Source organism: Lemur catta, chromosome 15, assembly GCF_020740605.2.
Source record: "Lemur catta isolate mLemCat1 chromosome 15, mLemCat1.pri, whole genome shotgun sequence".
NCBI classification, from domain to species: Eukaryota; Metazoa; Chordata; class Mammalia; order Primates; family Lemuridae; genus Lemur; species Lemur catta.
Window position 1 is genome coordinate 31,299,736 of NC_059142.1, and position 22,836 is coordinate 31,322,571.

Here is a 22,836-nt window from a genome sequence, read left to right on the forward strand (position 1 = left end):
ATGAGATCAACATTTAAATTGGTAGACTAAGTAAAGCCAATTGCCCTCCAAAATGTAGATGGGCCTCATCCAATTAGTTGAAGGCCTGAATATAATAAACAAACAGACCCTTCCCTGAGTAAAAGAGAATTCTTCCTGCCTCACTGCCTTTGAACTGGGATATCAGTTGGATATCAGTTTGTTTTTTTCTGCCCTTAAACTTGAACTGAAACATTAGCTCAAGCCCAGGGCTTTAGCCTAATGGCCTTCAGACAGCAACTACTACTCACTTATTCACTCTCTACCTCGCCTCTGTTTTTCTGTCTTCACTCTCATAGTCTCTTCTCTTCTCCTTTTAGATTCATTGTTTTCATATATTGTCCAGGCCTGGGGAGAGAGAGTTCCACACTCCAAAGCCACAGTGAGACCCAGCATAAGACAGTAAATCGGTAGCTTGGGCTGATATTATAGGTTTTTTTTTCTGACTCTTGCCTTTGAGATGGTTCTGTATAAAGCTCAAAAATAGAGAGTGTAGGTCTTGAGTAAATATTTTCAAGAGGCCAAGATACCAGTTTTTGCTTTAGGCAACTTGAGCTTGTTTCTATTACAGGCAAATGAAATTTTAAAGAAAAATCTAATACATAGTTTAGGTTATTATGAATAGGAGCTTCCAAAAATGGGCTTAAGTTTTAAGTCAAAGCTGCTAATAAAGGAGAAAGTGCATGAATAAAAGAATGAGAATATCATCATAAGTTGCAAAAGTAGAAAAATGGCAGAAATGTTCAAAAGAATTCCAGAAGCAGTGACAAGATGTATTTTCATGAACATTCACTTGGTAAGGCTCAATTATTATTAGGGTCAGCCCAATTACATAGTTAGGCCTCAGGCCCATGAGCTCATGCTAATTTGAACAGCTGTTCAAAAGAAGTTCATTGCTATTTGTTTGACAGATGGAGAAAATGATACTCACTAATGGCCTAAGTTGCTTTGACACAAACTGATTTCTCTATTGTTAAAACTTACTTGCAATATCAATTGCAAATAGCTTTGACAATCTGAACCTATTCTTTAGTGCTGACATCCCAAGGAGGAACTTTTCAAAATCTGAGATCCTCATTTGAAAAGATATTACAGTTATTGTAACCAACTTCCTCTTATTCTCTTCCCAAGGAGAATTGAGAGTGGGAAATGTGGGTCTTATACATATTCCCTTTGCTTGAAGGAGATTGTTAGTCACCTTTGTTGCTGATTGTCATTATTTGGAGCTCATCTCCTCTACCTTTGGAAATAAAAGGGATGATTGCATTTTATTCTCAAGAAGGGATTTATAAAACTTATAATGTTGGAAGAAACAGCTGTTTCTCTTTACTATGGCATTTGCTTTCTTTCATTGCATAGAATGTCAGCTGGGAGATGCTACTAAATGTTGGATTAAATGAAACACAAACTTAGTGTTTGTTACTATTTGGAAATAATTTTTCCATAATTGTTTTTACAGAAGAGAGTAAAATGTCCTTAAAATAATTTCTCATTGGGACAAAGAAGACAGAAGACACAATTGAAATGAAGTGCATTCAGCTGGAAAATGTAGATAAAATGTATACAAATTAATTACACAATAATTGAAAAACACTTTGCATTTCTACAGTATAGCTCTTAGGGAAACTCACAAACTCAGGTTTAGGGAGTAAGTTTTTTTCACTCTCTTTCAAAATTATAGATCAGAATATTTAGGATCCTCAGTCTTCTCAGATAACCTTTTCTAATGATCAACATTATTCAGATTAATGAGATTCAACATTCTCCTAAGTGGAGTTTGGGGATAGAGTATTTTGTTTCTGTTATTGTGCTTTTAAGAAACTGCTTTCTTTTCTTCTCACTTTCTTTAGATAATTATTATTGTATCTGTTTTGAACTCAGTGTCTTCCCTCATTCTCATCAGTCTACTGATATTTCATCTGTTTCTGATATTGCCCCTCTTTCATTTACTTTAAAGCCAGCAGCCAGAGTGGTCCTTTTAGAGCAAAAGGTTGATCATGTCACTCCTTTTGATCAAAATCTTTCAATGGCTTCTCTCTCATTCAGGATAAAATCCAAAATTCTTACAATGGCCTTCAAAGCCCTACTTCCTCTCACCCCACATTATCTCTCTGACTTCTTCAGTTCTCTCTCCCTCTTGCCCTGCTCCAGTCACGCTGGCCCCTTCCTGTTCTGGGAACATGCTAGAAGCTAGTCACTTGCTATTTTCTCTGACGAGAATGCTTTTCTTCCTCACCTCCTATAGGACTCTATTCGAATGTGCCTTTCTAAATGAAGACTCCCATACCACAATATCTATCAGTTTTGGCACTCTGACACTCCCTGTCTCCTTCCTCCCTTAATTTTTCTCTCTAGCATAGATTGCTGTCTAACATTCCATGTTACATTTATCCTCTTCAGTGATTGTCCCCCTCAATGAGACCCTATATTCCCTGTTGACTGCTGTATTCCCACTGCCTAACATGAAGCCTGATGTATGTTAGATGCTCTGTAAATATTAATATGTGTTGAATGTTGAATGAATTAGTATTTCTAAAACACATACACAGAAAACAAGCCAAATGTACCAGTTCTGTATCATCTGCTCCCCCTTCTAAATTCTCCTCTGCATCCCTTCCTAGTGGGGTCTGGGTTAGATTTTGTTAATAAGAGGCACCCAAGCAAAATTTGGGGAGCATAAGAGAAGCTATTATCCTCTTCTAGCAGCAGTGGACCAACACGTGGGGACATAGCAGATGTGAGGTATGCATCCCTTCCTGGGCATTCTCCTGTGACTCACCTGCTTTAGAACCTATGTAGCCCAGCCTCTCTCCTTCCTGAAAGTCAGCGGATATTTTCTCTGATCTGCAAGTAACCCTTTAGCCCTTCTGGAGGTTTGACATGTACCAATCCCCTTTTTGCCTGTTTCGCTTGTCTGCCTCATCAAAGTCTGATTAAAATGCACCAAAATTATGAGTGTATCAACACACAAACATAAAAAAAACTTTTTAAATCTTCAGCTATAAGTATGACTCTCTGTCCCTGAACTAAACTCCCCTTCTGATCTTTAGTTCTATCAACTTATTTCCCTACAGAAAGATGGCATCAATTATAGCAATTTAAGGAGAATGCTCAAAACTTTACTAATCTAGGTGCTTTCACTCTCTTTTATTTTTACCAATTTGCTAAATCAAAAATAGTAGATATACATTTTTAATCTTATCATTTAATTTATGGTATATTTTTATTCAAAAGGTTTATATTTTCATGACATTTAAGTATAATTTTTATGGTTTTGTCCTGAGGGTTATGCTGAGAAAGGCCTTTTTCTCTTGGGTTTATATAGAGTTTTTTCCTATATTTTCTGCTATCATTTTCTTTCTTATTTGAAATCTTACCATTATTTTTCTCTAAATATAGGATTTTTTTTGTGTTACTTCTGGCCTTTCAATTTCACTGAACTAGGTATAAATTTTGTTGCTAATTCTAGTCTGTTTCAATTACTCTTGCATTGTAGTTTATATTTATATCTTAAAATAAAGTATTTCCTTTATAATTCTTATTTTTTAATGTTTTAAAACTCTTCTACCATGATTGGTATTACACAAAGACTTAAGAATCTTTTTTTTTTTTTGAAGTATCTAAATTTTTTTCTCAAATATGGATTAGAATCCCAATGTTGGGAAATATATTTGGAAAGACTAAAACTATTAATAATTTTAGACTTTCTCAATATTGATTTTCTTTTCTTTGCCTTAATTTGACTAGATAGTGTTTAATCTATGTTATGTTTTTGAAGAAACATACCTTGGTTTTATCAAGTCTAGTTTCTTTCTTTTTTTTTTTTTTTTATGTATCCATTCCTGGATTCAAATTTCCTAATCCATTCATCCTACTTTCTTTGTTTTGTTACTGTTTTCTTTCCCTAACTTCCTTGTTGAATATAGGTCTAAATATATAATTCTTTTTTAGTAATAAAAGCATGTAACATTATGAATTATTTAGAAATAGCTTTGGATCATCTCTTGTAATTTGACATATAATTTCCACTGTTGCCTTACAAACATTTCATAATCACATCTTTAATATCATCTTCATCTCTGGAGCTATTTAAGAGAATGTTTTAAAATTTTTAAATAGTTGATTTTATTTTTTACATTGTGATCAATTTCTAGTTTTATTATAATATGATCAACTGATGCTCCCTATAACATGGAAATTCTGCATGTTTGCTTTGTGACATAGTATCTAGTCATGTTATTACTGCAAAGGTTTTCATTTTCAGGCATTTGTCTTTTAACTTTGTTCTTGGCATCTTTTGGCATGCAGATTTACTTTTTTTTGGAGTTAAATCTGTCCAACTTTTTTGGTTTCTGGCTTTAATGACTTGATTAGTGAAGTATAGGTTTTAAAAAATAACTCATAAAATTATATAATATGTTTAACTTCTGCCAAACGAGACTATTTGTATTTCCTTAAACCAAAACTACACGTTCACATGAACATAATTTCTCCTAATATTTTATTCTCCCTGAAATGGGTTTTCTCTCATCTACATCTGTAGCAATCCTGCCAATTCCTTAAGATCCATTTTAAAGCCTACTTCCTCTGTAATATTTCCTTATTTGCTTCCATCATACAAACAGATGTACCTTTCCCTTTTCTGATTCTCCACTGCACATTATTTGTAACTTTCCTGTGACATCTCATATCCTTCCTTGTGCTGAAATTAATTCAGTGCTTACTTCTTCCTTATTTTAGATATGTATTTTCTTGAGCACAAGAACTGCTTTTTTTCATGTTTATTTTCCCCTGACACAAATCTTGCACACAGAAGGCAAGAATACTATAAGAATACTTATTGTTCTTGAATGGTTTAGTGTGAGAGAGAGACTTTCTATGATTTAAAATCAAAGCACTCCATTCTGTTCATTCCAAGTTGCTCAGGATGAAAAGATGGTTACTTTTCCAACTTGAAGTATCCATTGTGATTAACCTGACAGGATGAACTACGGAGACCCAGGCATGCTCAGAAATGCTAGACAGACTTTTAACTTAATAGTTCAGGAAATATGGTTACTATCCTTGTTTCTGTTTTATGTTGCTGGGCTTGTAGAATAGATTTCTCAACTTCAGTTTCTAAGCTATCTGAATAAAAATATATTGTTTATCTGTAAAATATCACTAGGGAACTGGCTGTTTCAGATGTCAGGTTGATCTAAAACACACTTCCTTTTATCCACAGCCTTTCTGTTTACTTTAGCAATTTATCGGTGGAAAACAATCCTTGGGCTTGATATCATCACAAAAGTTCTCTGATAGGCTCTTTTTTAAAGAACCTGTTTGAGGTTTCCCAGCTGCAATCTTTTAGGTAAGGCCAACCTGTTCTCTATACCTTACCGTTTCTATTTGGCTGTTAGTAATTGTGTTTGAATGGAGTTCTTTTTTAAAAATTTAATTAAATTAATTGATTTATTTGTTTTTAATTTTTAAAAATGTATTTACTTGTATAAATTTAGGGGGTACAAGTGTAATTTTGTTACATGTATGTATGTCAGGGCGTTTAATGTTTCCATCATTGCAATAATGTTCATTGGACCCACTAAGTGATTTCTCATCATCTAACCCCCTCCCACCTCATCTTCCCCCTTCTGAGTCTCCATTGTCTATCATCCCACACTCTGTGTCCATGTGCACACATTATTTAGCTCCCACTTATAAGTGAGAACATGCAGTATTTGTCTTTCTGTGTCTGAATTATTTCACTTAAGGTAATGGCCTCCAGTTCTATCCACCTTGCTGCAAAAGATATGGTTTCATTCTTTTTTATGACCGAATAGTATTCCATTGTATATATGTACACCACATTTTCTTTAACCATTCACCTATTTATGGATACTTAAGTTGATTCCAAATCTTTGCTCTTGTGAAGAGTGCTGTGATAAACATAGGAGTGCAGGTATCTTTTTAATATAATGATTTCTTTTTCTTTGGACAGATACCCAGTAGTGGGATTGTGGGATCGAATAGTAGTTATATTTTTAATTCTTTGAGAAATTCTTGAATGGAGTTCTTGAAAGAGTTGTCTTTTTTGCAAACCCCTTTGAGGATTTCTTTCATCTTCACAAATGGAAAATAGACTTTTCTATTAAAATTTTAGGGAAAACTTTCCGCTACTATTGCTCATTCTCTCATTTTATACACCATGGACACTTTCCATCCTTTATGGTATCATTTGTTAAGCTCTTATCTTCCATTTTACATGTTAGAGACCTCTCTAATAAGGTACTGATTTTGATTGGCAATGATTGTGGGCTCCTGTTTGATGTCGTTTTCGTGGATTTAAGCACAGCTATTAGCTCTGTATGTCCTAGGTGAATAAAGAAAATCTCTAATCCCATAGCCATTGCCAAAAAGCAGAAGAATCTGTAGCACTAGAATTTCATGACTATTTTGTCAGTTTAATTGGTTTTTCTTGCTTTAAATCAATTTCAGTGGTGCAAGGTATTCTTATTGAAATTTATTATGTCATATATATATAAATTTGCTAGGGCTACTATAATAAAATAGCACTGACTGGGTGGCTTAAACAATAGAAATTTATTTTTTCACAGTTCTGGAGTCTGGAAGTCAGATCAAGGTGTTGGAAGGTTTGGTTTCTCCTGAGGCCTCTCTTCTACTTGTGTCCCCACACAGCTTTTTTCTGTCCACCCTTGTCCTTGGTATTTCTCCCTCTTCTTGTAAGAACACTAGTCATATTGGATTAAGGCCCACTCATATGACTCCATTTAATCTTAATTATCTCTTTAAAGAGTCTATCTCCAAATGCAGTCATATTCTAAGGTACTGGGGTTAGGACTTCAACATATGAATTTTGGGGGACACAGTAGTCCATACACCATGGTAAGTAAAATATCACATTGTTCTACTTAAAGGGACACTATATGTAATGTGTTCAGTACAGTTCCCAGCACATAATTTGGACTCAGTCGTTGGTGGTGGGAGTTACTTTTATTGTTAATGTGTGGCCGTTATTATTACTTATTACTATTATTTAGTGAAGCAAGGCCATACTAATGCTAGATATTTCTAGGGTAAAAATCTTCTTACAACTATAGCGTTGTTAATACCCAACCAATGAATCTCTTATTTCAGATGCAATTTGACATTATAAAAATCCCAGGCCAGTAGAAGGATTTGGGCAAACAAAATAGAAGAGGTAGCTTAATAAACTGAGAGTAGTAGTAGGGGCTTTGGAATATGAAAATCTGCATTCAAATTCCAGCTCTGCAAAGTATTGGCTGAGTCCTTGACGCAAGTCTGTTAACTTCCCTGAACTCTCAGTTTCTAAATCTAAGAAACAAAATAAAAAGCTCATATTTATATTGTAAAGATCAAGTAAGATAACACATTTGGAAATTTGAAAGGGCAATAGTACATGTTTATGTTTATGGGCTTTATTTCATGACTTCTTCTGAGGAAAAGGGTAAAGAAGCTCTGTGCTTTAATAGTTTTAGAAGACTTAAAAAAAGACATTAATTTCAAGTGAAAAAAGACCTGTAGGGAGAGAGTGCCTTTTATTATGTATTATGGCAATCTTTGCTCTTTTGGACAGAAAGGTCTCTTTTGTAAGCAATTCATGCACCTGATAAAAAATTCAGGCACTACAAATGAGTATGCAATGAGTGAAGAGAACAATCTTATTCTCACCTCTAACCTCCAGTTCCTCAGTTCCAATATGGAAACAACCATTGTTATGAGATTTTCATGTTTTGTTCTCTTCATATGGAAGTATATATTCCCCTGTTTCCATACACCCACTTAAAAAAAAAAAAGAAATCTATGATATATTTTTAGCTTGATCTTTTCATTCAACATTGTATCTTGGAAATGCCATCACATGATGTCTGTAGGCACTTAGTTCTCTTTTCTGGGCTTTTCCTCTTTATTACAGGGGGCTTGAAGCCTAACAACTACATCCCATACACATTTCCTTCCCAGCTGGTTGCTGTTTACAATCTTCCACAGGGAGGCACTGCTGGCGATCAGGAGACTGGAGAAAGAGAGAAGGCATTTTTCTTCATATGGCTCTGGTACTGGCAGTGGTAGTCGCAGGTGGCAGCAAGTGGCTGCAGGTGTCGGTAGGCTCAAACACTATGGCTGATTCCAGAGTAACAGCAAGGGTGGCAGGGCAATAGTTCCAGTAGCCTCCGCAACAGTCATGCTAGTAAGGTTGGTAGCAACAGTAACCAGGGTGACTTTTGCTCAGCTGTACTCAAAGTACCTTCAGCAGCTCAGTGGCAAGTAAAGGTACACAGGCTTCTGCCGAAAGGCAGTAGCAGACTTTTGATCAGCAGGTAACACTACCTTGTCCCTTTTCTCACTCCTGCCTTTTCAACCCCTAGTGGCTTCCTAATTTCTGGGAACTACCTCCTTATTCTTTCTGCCATCCCCAACCCTACCCAAGTCTTGTCTGGCTGTACTATCTGGAGAGGTTTATGTTTTTTCTGACTAGATACCAATTAAAACAGCAATTATATATCTAAATCTATTTAATCTGTATTTTCTTTATCTGCCATTTGCTAAATGGTAGTCCATAGTATGAGTGCACTATTATTTATTTAATTGCTCCCTTAGTGATACACATTTGGACTCTTTCTAGTCTCTTATTGTTACAGTTATTGCTTACCCATGTCAAATATATCTGCAGAGTAAATTCCTAGAAAAAAATTGCTTCATCAAAGTCTTTGTGAATTTCAAATGTTAATACATATTATCAAATACCCTCCAAAAAGGGTGTACTAATTTATATTCCCTTAAACAATGAAAGGGAATGACTATTTACCCATAGCCTGGCCAACAAAATGTATCATCACACATTTTGATAATTTGATAGATTAAATGATATCATTAATGTTTAAATATATATATTACCTTAGCTAAAGTAAATTTGAAAATCTTTTCAAATGTCTAAAAGTCATTTATATTTCCTTTTCTGTATACTACCTATTCATGGCTTTAAAAAAATTCTATTGTTATTTCATTTTGACTTATAATAGTTCTTTACATACTGAGGATATTAGTTCTTTGTCATATATATTGCATAATTTCCCCTAGTTTGTCATTTTCTTTTGAATTTCTTCTTTGCAGAATTTTTTAGTATTTATATAGTCAAACTTGTCTTTATACTGTGAATATTTTATTTTATAATTCTGGGTTTTATGTTTATTGTAGGAAAACCTTCTCAACTGTGAGATTCTAAAATATGTTTTTTCATGATTTTTACTAGGGTTTTCATGATAATTTTTTTTTATATTCAAGTCTTTTATCCACCAGGGATTTGGCTCTAGGGAAAGAGGTAGTAAGTGATCTGACTTTATTTCTTCCAAGTGGTTAGCAAGTTGTTTCAACATAATTTATTGAATAATTGATATATTATTTCACTGATGTGAAATTATATCTTTATCATAATGCTAAATTATTCTGTTCCATGGAATTACTGTCTATTCATGTGCCAGTACCAAGCAATTTCAACTATTATTTATATGGTCTTTTAAAATCTGATAGGATTATACCCCCTATTATTCTTCTGTTTAAACATTTTCTTTTATCTTTGGATATTTATTTTTCCACATAAAATTTAGAACCACTTTGACCTGTTAAACATCTTTTAATTGGCATGGCCTTCGACTGATAATCAGTTCAGGAATAATAGAACAACCTTTTATATATTTAAAAATAGAGAGATTCTATATCTATAAAGTAGCATAATGCCTGTTTCATTCTGGCCCATAATCCTAACCATTGTCCAGTGCTAAAAACAATGCTGTTGGGTAGCTGAACATATACTTTGTTAAAATCAGAAAAAAATGCAATTGTGAAGGCATTGCCATCACCATCTTGACCCTTTTAGACATCCTAATTAGGACACAAGAGACTTTTCTTTTCAGTTACAATGTGTGTTTATGGGCATATGTGTTTGTTTTCCTTGAAAGGAAAATACTTTAATCATAAGGAAGATGGACATGAAAGAGTGAAGCAAACTCCGTAAGTGCTTAGAGCTGGAAGAGATTGTAATGTGTAGTATCTAATTCCAGTGTTTCATTTTACAGATGGAGGGAGTGAGGCCTGAAGAAAGGAAGAGACTTATCCAAAGTCACGCCATGCATTTGTGGCAGAATTGAATTTAAATTCCATTTCCTCTGGCACTCAATTTACCTTTTCCATAGAGTTCATTGCTTCTCTCTCCGATTCACCAGTTACATGCTTGAATCTCATGGCCAAGAAAATAATACAACTTGGAGAATTGACTTTATGTGTATACATAAAGTCTATTATGGCACTTGGTACAATTTGAGATCTCAGTGGTTTGTCATGGTAACAGAAAGCCTACATTAAAGACTCAGTCCTGTAAATTATGGGGTATTCAAGAATCTCATTTTAAGATACAAATGGTCCTGAAAAGGTGGCATTTGGGTACCTTTCCTAAAAGTCAGAGGGAGGGGTAGATGACCTTTAGGCGTTTTAGACATGAGATAGCATGGATCCACTCCCTCCACATAACAGCTCAGCTGACACTGACTTTAAGGGACAGGGCAAAAAAGCCAACAGAAAGATTTTTAAAAGGTTGATCATTCCCTCCATGGTGTGCTACATTTCTAAGAGTAAGGATGGGGGACTGAATATACAAGATGTTCCTATTTCTAGGTAGCTAGGATTCAATATTGAGACTCTTGACTCAAACAGAGAGTTAGGAAGGGATGTACCAGGGTCTCAGATAGAAGCTTCAAAAAGTTTTAAATTTAACTTGAGCCCACATCCAATGGTTTCTTACAGGCATCCCTGGGCTCCTTGTTAAAACATAGAGAGTTAGTCTGCTAAGTATCTTTTTGCTTGGGTATTACTGTGAAGGTTCTTTTGATGTTTCTGTGCACTAGCTACTCGGAGTTACAGACACTGTGAATATTTCACAAGATAGCCCTAGATATTAATAGCATTTGGAATGCTTACATAACATGACATTTTAGCAAAAAGAATTATTTTCTATGTGGCACAATTGTTTGCAGATTTTCTTATTTTTTATATTTATGGATAACATGAAAATGAATGGCACCCAACAGAAACCGTCTTACCTGAGGAGCTCTGAGACTTTTATACTAATTTCACTTTCTCTTAAGCATAAGCCTTTGAAGTATGAAAGGCCAGAGAATCTAAGGCACAAAGGAGTGATGTCAGTAACTAAGGATGGATAATGGCCTGTTAGAACCGACCCATAGCTCCTGATGTTTGCTTCAATTGACAAGCACTAAACAGGAAATTCTGAGATTTGAATGGACGTTAGAATTGCCTGGATCTTGTTTAAATGCATGTTCCAGGGATTTTCCCCAAGAGAGCTTGAATAGCATCCCTTGAATTGAGCTAAAAATCTGCATTTTAAATAATTGCTTAAGGGAACTCTTACATTGGCAGCCAGGATCACACTCCTAACAACAGTGGAGTGTCTCTAATTATTTCTCTCCAGCAAGAAATCTTATCAAATCAGACATCACAGAATCTCAAAAATACAGAATACTTTATGAGTCATCTCACTAGTCCAACAATTTTGTCTTTTTAAGATCCTTCCAGAAAATCCCCATTGGAAAGTAGCTATATTTTACAAAGTCCCCCCTTATACTGAAACAAAATCTTTCTCCCTGTGCCCTTCGGTCACTGTCCCACTTTCAAGACTATGTTTAAAAAGTTAAGTTCCTGTTTCATATATTAAAGGGTAATCTTATAGGGCCCCTTGACACTTCCATTCTCTGTGCAAAACATCCCTAGTTGCAAAGCATTCAGGGTATTCCCAATGATAGAAATTTTCCAGGCATGAGAAATAGTTTAGCAATTCTTTCTTCTGACCACTCCAGGTCTGAATGTCAATTTAGGATGCAAGATAATTTTTTAAAATTCACTAGTTAGTCAATTGTTGTGCCCATATTAATTGAACTGCTCCTGGACTACCATAGTCCAAGCCCTTCCCTGTAGTTCACATTGGGTAGTGCAATTACAAGGTGGCTTTTACCAACTTCTGTTTTACCCATTTTACTAAAGATCTATTGTCCAGGTGTTGGCCAGATACTCCTGAGCTATCTGGCTATGAGGTGCCAGGCACTGTTTGGTGTTGCTGATGTGATGTCAACTATAGTGATAGGACAATTAGGGTGGCTCACTTGCTCATTTCACCGTGGAGTGGTCTTTTTCCTTTTAACTGCTTTCCTTTCCTTTTCTTTTAAGTTGTAAAGAGGGGTAGCAAGGACAGGGAGCATCTTTATATGCACTGATTCTTCTAAACAGTACTTCTTTTACCTGCCTTTGTTCCAGAAAACTAGCTTCCTCATATTTTAAGAAATTCTGAAGTTGTTATGAGATTTTTTTCTCTAAAGGAGGAGGACATGAAAAGCAGGGTAGAATGCAGATGGGGAGAGAAGAGGGAGATCAATTTGGAAAAAGGATGCAACAGGAGAAAAATCTACAGGGCCAGCCCATGTAATTGTGTGATGGGAAGTAGATACGTATGTATGTATGTATGTATGTATGTGTGTGTGTGTGTGTGTGTGTGTGTGTGTGTGTGTGTGTGTGTGTGTTTGGGTGGTGGTGGTATCACAATTCAAGGATCTCAAGCTAGAATAGAGAATTCACTTTAGGGACCTACAGAAGGTAAAATTAAGCAAGTATAGTGCAGATAGTCAACCGCGGCTGGCAAAAATGATTAAACTTTATGCTGAGTCAATATGGACCCCATATGTTGATGCTTTGACTTGCCTACCTTACCTTATTTAATGTCCTAAGAATGAGCTCACCCCATTACTGCAAACACTTTAGGAAAAATAATCCAACTAGAAGTTGATTTGGTATGATTCAATTAATTAGCCTGGTTTTAGCCTCTGTCAGAGGAAGGTTAAGGTTTAGCTTCTTTAATAGAGTTCCTGTGGAAGAACATTGACAAGAAGACAAATGTGACTGATTTCCCACCTAAATTAGAATGTTCTATTTGGATGTGGGTACAGAGAGAAATAGAATCTGAGACACTGACATTTGTATTAACAGAGCCATATATAAAAGTATCACAAACATCACCGACAATTATGCTATGACCAACAATTATGGTGAAACTAAACTCAGACCCAGTATCTGTTATTCGGTCCTTATTGGTAGCGTAAGTTCCTATGACTTAACTTGCACATAAGTGAGTATATGTGTAAAAAACTGTATGTGTGTACACATATATTGCTTAAAATAGTAAATTTGCTCCTAGAAAGCAGAATATTTTTATAGACTGATGTAATATTTAAATAACATTTAAAGCAGTAAGGGAACTCTAATGATATTCTGTGAGCCAGCAATATTAGTGGTATGAGTAAAAAAGAAAAAAGCTTTCAGAAACTGCATTAATTCAAGCAGAGTTTATAGATCAAGAGAAGTGATAGATGTAGTGAATTCTGCACTTATCTGATCACATGTATCATACTGTGTTTAGTTCTAATCACCATCTCTTAAAAAGGAACTAGAAGAGCATGTGTTCCTATGTAAGACAGTTATAATATGTTAAGAAAGTTCTGAAAATAACTTTATATATAGGATATTTAGGCCAAGAAGGTTTGAATGGAAAGGATAATTATTTTAAAATATATAAGTAACTGTAACATGAAAGGGAGAGTTTATTTTCTTGTTTTCTTTTGGCTAGACCTAAGGCTAGTAAGTGACAGGTATAGGAAGGGAGCTTTTAGCTCATTATAAAAAGAATTTTCTAAAAAATCAAAGCTTTCTAGCAATAGAGGTATCTAAAGTAATGGTTACATGATTATATGCCTATGATATTACAGAAAAGATTCCTATGAAAATTTGATGTAAGATAGAGTTAGAAACCTTCCATGTTCTTTTCTATCATACATGGTTATTATCCTAAAATATTCAGAGCATGGTAGGTTGACTTTTTTTAATAAAAGTGATAAATTTTGTGAGGACAAAATGAATAAAATATATTTCCATTTTTACTCCTAATTAAAGTTGTATGTAAATTTGATATTTACTTGTTTTTACATATGACATATAACGAAAGAGAAATATATTTCTAAAATATGGTCATCAAATATTAATAGAGTTCGGTACCTGAGCAATGCTATTATGAAAACAATACAATATTACATTGCAAGATCAAACTTACCCAGGCAGTATTCATCTACTTATTTGTGTGATTTAGCACTGATGTCTTTTCTGAGATACAAACAAACAAAAAACCAAAAAATTGAAGATTTAGAACAAACCTTAAATCTTTAAAAGTTATAGTGGATTTTTTAGTACAATTAATCACAGAAGTTACAAGACAATTTTGGTTGGCTGAGCAAGAGCCAGATAAAATCTCCTCCCCCTTTGCCCGGTGTTTGTTCGTATCAGTTAATAACATGCGAACCTTAGGGCTGTGGGAAGACCCAGGAGAACAGCATGACATTCATCCTGCAACCAGCTACTTGCACTGTGTTTAAAACAGGAGACTAGTTAAATACATGGGTACTGGAGCCAGAACAGAACGCCTTACTCAAAATGTGAGTTTTGTTTCTTCAGAACTAAGTGAATTTGGGCCAGTAACTCAAGCTTTCATTGTCTCAGTTTTCTCATCTATAAAATATAAAAAAAAAAAATCTACTTTATTGGACTGTTGTGACAGTCATAATTACAGTAATAGCTAATATTTATTGAATGCTCACTATGTACCTGGCACAATTCTAAATTCATCAGCTGTATTGCTCATTTAACCCTTGTAACACACGATACTATTGGTCTTTTTTTTTCTTTTTCAGTTGGGAAACTGAAGCACAGAAGGAGTCGGCAACTTATTGAAGGTAATGGTATTAACCCAAGCAATCCAGCTTCAGAGATCACATTCTTAGTTATTACTGTCCAACCTTATCAAGAAGGTCTTAGCATGCGGTAAAGAACTCAATAAATTATGGCTAATATTATTAAAGGCTTATGTTTTACATTGCTCAGGTACTGACCTTTACTATTTGGTTACTATCTGTTAGAAATAAAGAGGTGATCTGGACAAAGAGATGTTGCTAGAAGCCTGTGGCCATGCCACCTCGAATGCACCCAATCTCATCTGGCAAAACATTAAATGAGATCCTTTGTGAGACTCTAAACACAAACAGAGCTACTTTGCATTCCAAGTAAAAAGGTAGAAAAAGCCATCTCTCTGCCTCTGTTTAGGACTTGTTTAGGGACAACATGGCAGGCAGGGACACTAGTGAGGCATCACCAAGAGACTTTGCAGTCAGTGGGCACGCACCGGGGGCCAGGGTGAATATTGCACAGCAATGGTGCCCAGCAGTCTGGCTTGCAAGCATGATTAAGGCTCCACTTTTAGGTCTACTTATACTAGCCAAAAGATACATTGAAGTGAACCACTTTTTATCACATATGACAGTGGAGTCTCAAGCTGCCATAATTTGATAATTAAAAATATATCTGGGTTTCACTTCCAGTGATAGCTCAGAAAGCTCGTATCATACTCACCCTCTCTCTCAGGTAACAAATATGAAATCTGGACCAAATATATAATACTATATTTTAAAAAATCTTCCTGAAGGCACTGGAAAGTGAAAGAAAGCAGACAGATTACGGGGGTCTAATGGAGGTGGAGACAGGAATCAATACTGGGAAGGGAATGGTGCTGCGTGAGTTTTCCACTTTCATTGTTTCCATCCTGAGGAGAGGCCCCAGTGTGCACAGGTGGGGTGGTAAACTAAAAGAAAATCTGCTGTCATCTTGGCTCAAAGAAACAGTGGACAAAGTTCAGGGCAAACCACAGTTACAGAAAAACAGGGCAGGAATCCTGGAGAGACAGCTCTAGAGGGAAAGTTAAAAAAAATTCAGTGTATAAATTCTTCCCTCTGAATCTTACCTGTGTGTGTTGGACTTCCAGTAGCATAGCAAGGCATAAAGAACAGATTTGAGATCAGGACTGCTTCCCAAGAGACTGTGCGGTTTGAATTTAACAAAGCAATTTGCTAAAACAGATAAATCAACACTATATAGGACAATGTAAGAGAATCCAGAGTCTCCACAACATTAAATGTATATGTCCAGGGCACATTATAAAATTACTTAACATAAGAAGAAATGGGAAAATAGGAATTATTCTTTCAGGAGAAAATACTGATAAGACAAAAACATCTTGAAATGACCCAGATATTGGAATTATGAGACAAAAGTTTTAAAGCAGATGTGATGATCATGTTCAATGACATAAGGGAAATATACTTGGAATGAATGAAAAAAATAGAAATGGAAAACTGAGAAATGGAAATATTAAAATGGAATTCTTTAGAACTGGGACATACAACGTCTGAAATAAAAAGAAAAACATCACTTCATGGATTTAACAGCAAAATGAAGATGACAGAGAAAAAGGCCAATAAATTTGAGAGAAATAGGATGGAATATTCAATCTGAAGATGGAGAGAAAAAAGATTGAAAAAAAATGAAAAGAGCCTCAAAGACATAACATTTGAGGCCGGGCGCAGTGGCTCACGCCTGTAATCCTAGCACTCTGGGAGGCTGAGGCGGGTAGATCGTTTGAGCTCAGGAGTTCGAGACCAGCCTGAGCAAGAGCGAGACCCTGTCTCTACTAAAATAGAAAGAAATTATCTGGACAACTAAAAATATATATAGAAAAAATTACCCAGGCATGGTGGCGCCTGCCTGTAGTCCCAGCTACTTGGGAGGCTGAGGCAGAAGGATTGCTTGAGCCCAGGAGTTTGAGGTTGCTGTGAGCTAGGCTGATGCCACGGCACTCACTCTAGCCCGGGCAACAGAGGGAGACTCTGTCTCAGAAAAAAAAAAAAAGACATAACATTTGTTTTAATGTATGTGAAATTTGAGTTCAAAGAGGAAGATAGAAAAAATGGGGCAGAAAAATACTTGAAAAAATAATGTTTCCTAAATTCTTAAATTTGACAGAGACACAAATTTATAGATTCAAAAAGCTAGAAAACTCCAACCAGGGTGAATAAAAACAAAACTATGTCTAGGCACATTATAATCAAAATTTAGAAATCACAAGAGAGACACAAAAGAGTATATATTGTAAGATTTTATATGATTTTATATGTGAAATTCAAAAAGGAATAAAACTAATCAATAGTGACACCAGATAAGTGATTGCCTAGCGCCAAGGGTGGGGATGACCTCAAAAGGACATGAGGAACTTTTGTGAGGTGCTGGACATATTCTATATCTTTTTTTTTTTTTTTTTCTTTTTAGAGACAGGGTGTGGCTACAGTACAGTGGTGGGATAATAGTTCACTGCAGCCTTGAACTTCTGAGCTCCAGAGATCCTCCCACTTCAGCCTCCTGAGTTGTTGGGACTACAGGTGTGTGCCACTACGTGTGGCTAATTTTTTGTTTTTTTGTAGAGACAGGGTCTCATTATGTTGCCCAGGCTGGTCTCGAACCTCCTGGTTCAAAGGATCCTCCTGCCTTAGCCTCCCAAAGTGCTGGGATTACAAGTATGAGCTACTATGCTTGGCCCATATTTTATATTTTGATTGTAGTGCTGTCAAAATTCAGTGAATCATATACATACGGGGGATGCATTTTGTATGTTTTTATATGTTATAGCGCAATAATGTTGATTTAAATAAATGAAAGCAGTGTTTGGAAAAGTATCCTCCTAAAATGCAGCTTCACATCAAAAATCTTAATGGTCAAACTATACTATTGCTTTCTCATGGGACATACAGGATAGAATGAGAAAATATACTTATTAGCCATATTGGCTAATAGACTTAGAAGATCATAAGTCAAATGAAATGTCCATAGACATACAGAAACAGTTTCAGAGAGCACAAGTTTGGTAGAGCAGCACATTTTTTTATTTGGTTCATATCAGCTTGTTCAAATATTTAGAAATGTTTTGTTGTTATTGCTTTTCAACTATATACATTTGTATCAATGAAACCTTGAAATCATGCAGTATTGAGTTACAAGTCTTTTTCAAACCTAATTTCTATACCAGAATCTTTCCCAAAATATGAAATTCTGAGATTTTATGTGCCAAATACCTAGGATAATATTTGTAAATTTTGTAGTTTTTCAATATCTTGCAGAATTAGTATCCTAGGAATTATGAGTACCCCTTTGACTCTAATTTCCATGAGCATACCTACTGGATATTGTTTATTCTTTCATACTTTTATTAGGATGATTATTTTAAATATGTAATGACAAATTATGATGTGCATTAATGGGTTCAACCCTATACTTACATGGTTTGGGAATGTGTAGTTATTCTCTGGAAGAAATAATTTAGCAACATTAAGAAATTTTTAAAAACTAGTTAGCCTAAACATCTAAACAAGCATTGCAATTAATAAAGAAGAAAAAATAAATAGATATGATCTTATTTCATGGACATTGTCTGATAAAGTCTTGGATATTTTAACTAAATATAAGTATGTCTGAGAGAGAAAAAAGTCTTGGATATTTTAACTAAATATAAGTATGTCTGAGAGAGAAAAAAGCATATATATTAATTCAATATAATAAGATATTAATATATATTAATAAATTAATTGTGATATCTGAGAACAGGGACCGTGCCTTTCTTATCTTTATATTTATAGTAGTAGTTCAGCTATCAGTTCTGTCTTAAAATCTAACTAGATCCATAGAAAATCATGTATCTGAAACTCATTAGCTTGGCTGCCCACACGCAGGCAAAATCTTTTTTATAAATTTCATTTTAATGCTATTCTATTAGTTTTCTGTCTAATATTGCTAAAACAAATAACTATATTTGAAAAGCTCCAATAATTACAGAACAATTGTTAAAGGCATTGCCCATTTTGTTGTTCGGTGTACCTTATATAATGTCTGAGACAATAGATTGTTTCTGGGCTTTAGTAGGAAAGTTTGTCTTGAAAAATTACACTTTTCTTTTATTAAAAAATAAGAATTAGAGACTAGATTTCCCATTATTGTGTAAAATTTCCTGCATAAAAGCACTTATCCCTCCCTCCTACCTCTCATACCTTAAAGACCCTTCAGTGGCAACCTATTACTCTTATAATAAGATAAGTCTCCTTAGCATGGCCTCCCTGAGGGCATGGCATGGTCTGGCTCCTGTCCACCTCTTCTGCTGCATCTCACTCCTAGAATGGTCTACATTCCCCTCCACTCCCATGGTCTCCCCCTGCCCGCTTCTGCCCTCTCAATATACACATTATCAATTACCTTATAGTCTTGGTACAATCATCATTTCCTTAGAAAAGCCTTCATGGTCCTCCTGAATAGATCAGATCTAGTAAATGTTCCCATGGAACCAAATATTTATCCTCCAAAGCCATTATCATAGTTTGTAGCTAAATATATGTTTTGTGAGCATTTGGTTAATGTCGATTTCCTCGTTATCCTGTGAGCTCTATATGGACAGATAGAGACTGTGTCCACCTTATTGCCCCTCAAGAAACCAAACACTATGCACAATACCCGGGAAGTCAAAATGCTGAAATAAATATTTCTTAAATAATGAATGGCTGCAGGAAACTTTTTTCTGCAAACATCTTTACATAATTATTTATATAGGATAAATTCTTAGAAGCGGAAATGAGTACATTTTTTTCAAGCACTCAGTATATGTGAGCCCCTGTATTAGGTATTATAGTAAGAGAGTGTCTCTGACTTTAAGAGAGAGTTTTATAAGGAGAATAAAGGCAGCACTCAAGTGATCATACTGCCAAGTAGGGTTTGATAAATGCCACACAGATGGTATTACATCACTCAATGTGCTTCCCAATGCTTACTTAGGTATCTGAATACATAATAGGGTAGCAGAGTTTAGGACTTTGATTTCTGATATGAGCATCACTCTTACAGGTGTTGTCAACCCAGAATTCTCTCTTAACCCTTCAGATTTGTCATAGTGCCCTTCTGTGTAAAACATATACAAAAAAAGAAAAGAAAACAACAGACAGATTTCCCATTAAAGTTTTGAGTGAAGAAAAGGAACGTGCTTTAAAATGGATAGCTCTTTAACATGGGCATGACCTAGCTCAAATTAGCTGCTCACCCAGAAATGCTTTATTGCTATTACTGCTGTTTGTTTAAGTTCCATCGAGCCAGCTTTTATAAATTATCCCTTAATACGTTCTAGACAGTTTGGTTTGGGGAGGATGTTCACTTTCCCCAAGGAGCTAATGAAAATTCAGTGTTTGCCTATTTCCTGTACCTCATCGCAAAAATCAATGCCTGAAATACAACAGCTGCATAGTGATGATCTGTGGTTGTGGGGCCTTCACAGAGCTGAAAATTATAGCTCAAAAGGCAATCTTTCCCTCTCTCCTTTGAAAACTTTAGACTCACACATCTGCTGCCTTCTTGACCCTGAGCCTTCTATCTTTTTATCAGACAGGAATGTTTTCTTCTTTCTTTTGTGGAAAGTGCTGACTCTTCCTGGAGGCGAGGCCTGGAAGGTAGCTGCTTACCGCACACCTGTAGCTAGACTTGAAATCTCCACAGTATCCCATACCGAAGAACTGTGCAAAACTGAAAATTACAGAGTAGCTTTCCAGCTTCCTAGCAGTAAATTCTATTTGCTGGTGTGAAAACACAACAGCTGCAATGTTTACTAGGTCAACAAAACCAAGGGATTTGTTTCTTTTATTGGAGTTTGTGGAGAAAGGCTATTTGCTGAGAAAGAATGGAAACTGAGATTGGGAGAAAGAGGCTAGAATTTGGACCCCGTATCTTCAATTCCTTTAAAATAGGAGTTTTCAACTTGAGGCCCAGGTGGATCTGCTGAGGATCTGAGACCAAGGATGGCTTTTAAGGGGTGTTTAACCCAATGTGCAGGGTTATGCAATTTAGGTGAATTTAGGAAGACTTTGATTTTACCAGATTTCAAAGTGATACTTGCCTTCAGGCATAAGGTAACGGTCCTATTTTGTTTAAAAAGATGATAGAAATAATTGTGTAACCTTGAGCAATATATCTATATGAGACTCAGTTTGAACAAACACATAGAGATAATATAACAAAATAGAAATAATAGAACTAAAAAGAATTATAGAACAAAATAGGAATAATGGAACAAAAGGAATAATAGAAATACCTCACAACGTTCTGAAAAATGCTTGCAATACATGAGGACATTATTGATGTTAGTGACTTGGGTTTATTTTTATTTTGTATAGGATAGTGTTAAGGACAACTAATAGTAATTAGCTCAAAGAAAGGAAGGTTGAAAAGGAACCCAGTATGTTTTCAAATATTTTAAGAACTATGTTGATGCAAGGTTTGAATATGCCCACGTGGGGGGCATTGAACTAATGAATAAAATTATATTAAGGTGCCCCTATAAAGAACTTCCCAGCACTGCAGTGTCCAAAGATAGGATAGTCTGTGACCATTAAAAATGGGTCCTTGATGTGGGAAGTGCAAAAACAAATATTAACTCAGAAAAGCTGAAAAACTTTCTCAAGCTCGCATAGCTCATGAAAGTCAAAGCTAGGATTTTAACTTTAGTCTGATCTAAAAGTCTTTGGCAAACTCTTGAGTGGTGCTGATTCTCTCCTGACACGCTTCCCATCACTCCATTAAAGGGGCACGGGTTTGCCTACAGGTGGCACTGTTGAACAATTTGTTAAACTACTTAATTGCTAAATTACGTAAATATGTGTATTCTCTTGACATCATTAAATTTATCTTACAGTCTAAAAACTTTAAGTGTAATTTATTTGAACCTGTTCAGGATAATGTATAATGTTCTGTAAAGGCAAGAACCATAAAACTGTTCTTGTTCCAATCGTGGTTGTGGCTTGATTGGCTGGTTCAACTTCTGTGTTTTAAACAAATAGAAGCACAAATGACCCACTGCCAATTCCCTCATTAGCCAGTTAAGAAATGCTCCAGGTTCCCCTTGATAAAGGACATTGTTCCTTTATCACAGTCTTCTGTTTCTCCCTGTGGTATTTGAAAACAGATAGCAGCATATCTAATCAACTGTTGCTTGGACAAAATTACCCTTATGTCCTGGCTCCCTGCTTATCAGCTGACTGAAGAAAACTCTTTTGTTGTCTTGTAGAGGTGGGTGGATTGCTTTCTTCTGTTTCTCAAGAAATCATTCACATTTGGGGTGGTAGGCAATTAGAGCATCTAATTCTAATGTATGTAACAAACCTCCTGTTTCACCTCAGCACAGGCTCATTATGTCTTGCAAGAGTGCTGCATGTTGAATTTGCACCTTCAGTAATTAGTACAGCTTCTCTGCCAGCCCTCCTTCCTGCCTTTGCCAACATTTTCAGTGTTAGCAAACAAGCATCAATCACCAACCCTATGAGCAAAACTAAGGCCTCTCTGTGCAACTCAATTCACAGACTAGACTGAAATTCCAGGTTTAAGAACTCATCTTTGCCAACATTGCAACGGTATATAACAGAAATAGCAATAGGGAACATAGTAATGGTGAGCAAATTTTATTGAGTACTTACTATGTGCCAGGCATGGTTCTAAATGCTTTACATGGATTCTTTCACATAATCCCAATGGGAACTCTAAGAGGCAATCTTCATGTCTATGCACTTTATAAATAAAAAATAGTGAGGCACAGAGAAGATAAATAACATGCCCAAGGCCATGGAGCTGTAAGTGCTGGAGCCAGAAGGAGATGGAAAGCATCATCTGCCAGTTCAACGTGGAAAAGCTCAGTGTAACACTTTGGAATAAGCGCTCAGATTCTCTGACCCCAGGCTGACCAAGTCACCACTGAATCAGACACTAGGGATCTCCAAAAGGAGTGTGATT

General features: G+C 35.6%; 1 long non-coding RNA gene across 1 annotated transcript in view; it reads left to right on the forward strand.

Moving 5' to 3' along the window:
- LOC123650658 overlaps window positions 1-22,836 on the forward strand; it is a 66,715-nt gene that overhangs the window by 1,217 nt on the left and 42,662 nt on the right. The window contains exon 2 of the long non-coding RNA XR_006739454.1: window positions 14,835-14,876. This is a non-coding gene — a long non-coding RNA (uncharacterized LOC123650658). The remainder of the gene's footprint in view (window positions 1-14,834; window positions 14,877-22,836) is intronic.